The sequence below is a fragment of the Psammomys obesus genome, unplaced genomic scaffold, assembly GCF_907164565.1.
Source record: "Psammomys obesus unplaced genomic scaffold, mPsaObe1.curated_primary_1811, whole genome shotgun sequence".
Taxonomy (NCBI): domain Eukaryota; kingdom Metazoa; phylum Chordata; class Mammalia; order Rodentia; family Muridae; genus Psammomys; species Psammomys obesus.
The window spans coordinates 28,257,917-28,262,027 of NW_026596069.1; the positions used below are offsets into that span (position 1 = coordinate 28,257,917).

At 41.7% G+C, this 4,111-nt stretch overlaps 1 pseudogene; it reads right to left on the reverse strand.

Moving 5' to 3' along the window:
* Positions 1-2,709: 2,709 nt before the first annotated feature.
* Positions 2,710-3,615, reverse strand: LOC129690041 (40S ribosomal protein S2-like; annotated as a pseudogene).
* Positions 3,616-4,111: the final 496 nt, after the last annotated feature.

Below are 4,111 nucleotides of genomic sequence, written 5' to 3' on the forward strand. Positions count from 1 at the left end.
TTGTGTGTTCAGAAGTTCTAATTTAAAGGTTTATCTTCAAACAAGAAGTTCTCTGAAGGGGACAGGCAGAAAGCACATTGTTAACATGTCGCAAGATTGACATTTACTTTTATTGTCACTCTTAGAGACTAACTCTGTCTTGCTATTGTTTTTTTTAATTTTTTATTAATTACACTTTATTCATTTTGTATCCCCCCCATAAGCTCCTCCCTCCTCCCCTCCCGACCCCACCCTCCCACCCCTTTCTGCATGCATGCCACTCCCCAAGTCCACTGATAGGGGAGGTTCTCCTCTCCTTTCTGATCTTAGTCTATCAGTTCTCATCAAAAGTGGCTGAATTGTCCTCTACTGTGGCCTGGTAAGGCTGCTCCCCCCTCACGGGGAGGTGATCAACGAGCAGCCCAATCAGATTATGTCAGAGGCAGTCCCTCTTCCCATTACTATGTAACCCACTTGGACACTGAACTGCCATGGGCTACATCTGTGCAGGGGTTCTAGGTTATCTCCACAAATAGTCCTTGGTTGGAGTATTAGAATGGTATCAAAGGGTTCTCCATTTGCTTGGGATTGGAGAGGAAATAGGTTTACTCCATCTGTCTCTTTGTAAGAGCTCTGCACTAACAGGAGGAAGGGGTAGATCCCTGCATTACTGTAAATCTCCTGTGATGAGATTCTCGAAAGTGCCTGGGAAGAGAACTTTCATAGCAGTAGGCTGATCTTGGCTTGACCTTCAGAAACACTTGGGAAGGTGGGGGAAAAAAAATCTTTGGCACTATACATTATGTTTTATTTGTTTACCTCTGCTTTCCAGAACATTCTTGGAAACATAGAGATTAGTTAGTTAGAGTTAAAAGTTACCAGTTTTCTTCCTGCAAGATTCTGTGAGTTGAAATAGTAGACATCTTTGTATTTTATGAGGGATAAAATCATGAAATTGTGTATTAAATAAGTCAGGGTAGCCTCAATTAAACATCGATAACTAGGTGAATACGGAATGAGCACATATTTTGAACTGTACTGTATAATCAAATATGAAAATATTATTATTAGCTCACAAAACAAAAGAAAATGTTTCTATTAAATGGGTTGTAACAGTGAAATAAACCTGCATTTCATTTTACAATCTTTCAAACATTGTTATGTATTACCTTTATAGCATATTTTAGTTATGCATAAATGTACTTTAATCATATTTTCACCCATCATTGCACTCTTATTTATCGCTCAGTCTCTCATATCTGATCTCTCTTTCTGTATACTCTTCTTTTTGTATTAATATGCTCTTTTAGTATTATTTTAATGTAAATATGGGAGTAAACATGCAATATTTGTCATTCTGAGTCTAGCTTATTTTGTGATTGTCAACAAAACAGATCAAGTGCTGGCAAAATAGAAGGAAGTTTGAATAAAATTATTTGAAGAAAAAGGAGAGGAAATGGAGATGTTGTTAAGCAAAACAATACAGACTCAAAGGAAGCTATATTAAATGGATCTTTTACACCAGCAATTTTATATGCTATAAATGGGTGGGCCTCTTTCATGCATTCTTTATAATTACTTGCTTAGTTACCTGAAGGTCACATATTTATATAAGTGTTTTATTTAAATAATTGTATAGTTTTTATTTTTTTTTTAAATTTAATTTTTCTTTTTAGTTACATTTTGTTAACTCTGTGTCCCAGCTGTATCCCACTCCCTCATTCCCTCCCCAACCCCACACTCCCTCCCTGGTCTCCTCCCTGCCCCTTTCCAAGTCCACTGATAGGGGAGGACCTCCTCCCCTTTCATTTGACCCTGTTTTATCAGGTATCTTCAGGGCTGGCTGCAAAGTCCTCCTCTGTGGCCTAACAGACTGCTCCTCCCCTGGGGGGGGGGTCAAACAGCCTGCCCTTGAGATCCTTAAAACCACATAATTGTCCTCTACATTTATAATCATGAAAACATCTAAAATATTAGGAAATTATTGTATTTAATGATGGAAACTAAATTTTAACTTGCCATGTGATTAAACAAATTTAACAATTTATATACCTAGAGTTGAAGAAAATAATATTCTCAAATCATCCATCTCACTTTTCAAGCACTGAGTCATGAAAAATAAAAGTAAATTAAACTCAAAATAAAAATAAGAAAAATATGTAAAGGTAGCATAATAAACTAAAGAGGCTGTTGAGATGCTTTAGTGCATAGAGTTCTATGTCATGAGGATATGAGATTGTATTTCCATTTCTCAGCTAAAACCATGTGTGCTTGTGTATATTCGTAACTCCAGTTACATTTGTAACTGGCTAGAAAGAGCTCAGAAAGGTAAATTCCTTAAATTCAGTTGTTAGCTAGTGTAGTTGAATTTTGACCATGGTCTGTGAGCTTGTGTATGTGTGTAGAGCATGTACATAAATACACACAATTACAACACACACAATAAAAGACAAAAACAGAGGGCTCAGCAGTTTTCAGCAGTGGCTGCTCTTCCAGAGGACCGAGGCTCAACCTCTAGAATATAGGAGTGCATAACAACCATTTTTAACTCAAGTTTCAGGGATCTAAAGCCCTCTTCTTGCTTCAATTGGCACTGCATACACATGGCACACAGACATTAATGCAGGTAAAACCTCAGTACACAAAAAAAAAGAAAAAGAAATAAAAGTTTGATGAAGCCAAAATATTTCTTTTTTTTCAGATTTAATTCACTTTATTTTCTTGTATAAAAACCCTTATGTGGTAGCCACAGCTGGAGCCTGGGTCCTCTGAACAGAGACTCTGGTGTGGGTTTTCACAAGATGATCAGTGAATTCCTGATAAGGGGACTTGGTGAACACAGTCTCTTTCCAGAGGTCAGGGGTCAGGTAGCTATAAGTCTTGGAGATGGCATCAAAGGTGGCCTTGGCAAAGTTGCCCAGGGTGGCAGTGCAGCCCCTGGCTGATGTGTAGCAGTCATCAATACCGGCCATCATCAGTAGCTTCTTGGGCACAGGAGCAGAGACGATGCCAGTGCCTCTGGGGGCAGGGATAAGACGCACCAAAACAGAGCCACAGCGGCCTGTCACCTTGCAAGGAACAGTGTGGGGTTTGCCAATCTTGTTGCCCCAATAGCCTCTTCGCACAGGGACGATGGAAAGCTTGGCCAAGATGATGGCTCCTCGGATGGCAGTGGCTACCTCCTTGAAACACTTAACACCAAGACCAATGTGACCATTGTAGTCTCCAATAGCGAGAAAAGCCTTGAACCTGGTCCGCTGGCCAGCCCTTGTCTGCTTCTGCACTGGCATGATTTTTAGAACCTCATCCTTAGGGATGCACCCAGGAAAAAGTCGATAATCTCAGATTCCTTAATGGGCAGGGAGAACAGGTAGATCTCCTCCAAGGACTTTATCTTCATGTCCTTAACCAGGCGGCCCAGCTTGGTGACAGGGATCCACTCCTTGTCTTCGGCTTTACCGCCACGAGCCCCGCGCCCCCGGCCACGCCCACGGCCCCAGCCACTACTGCAGACCCTAAGACCACTGCAGAACCCTCCGCGGAAGCCATGGCCTCCTATTGGTGGCCTGGCCCTCCTGGCCCTCCTGGCCCTCCTGGCCCTCCTGGCCCTCCGGCTGCACGGGCGTCATCCGCCATTTGGTGTTTTCCCGAAGAAGAAGCCAAAATATTTCTTAAGATAATCTAAATGTGGTTTAAACTCTGATAAGACTGAACAGAGTAGGAGTATAATAAATTCTTTTTCAATTACAATTTTGATTTATTTTTATAATTTATTCACTTTACATCCTGATTGTAGTCCCCTCCCTTATCTCCTCCTTGTTCCACCCTCCCTCCCTCTTCCCCTACTTCCCCTCCCTTATTTCTCTGCCCCTACCATTTGACCTCACCCTATCAAGTCTCATCAGGATTACCTGCATCTTCTTCCTCTGTGGCCTGGCAATGCTTCCCCCCTGCCTCCCACTAATGGGAAGTGACCAAAGAAAAGGCAACAGAGTCCATGTCAGAAATAGCCCCTGTTTTCCTTACTAAGGAACCCATTTGAAAACTGAGCTTCCTATTAGCTACATCTGAGCAGGGTGTCTAGGTCTTCTTCATGCATGGCCCTTTGTTGGTGCATCAGTCTCTGCAGGTC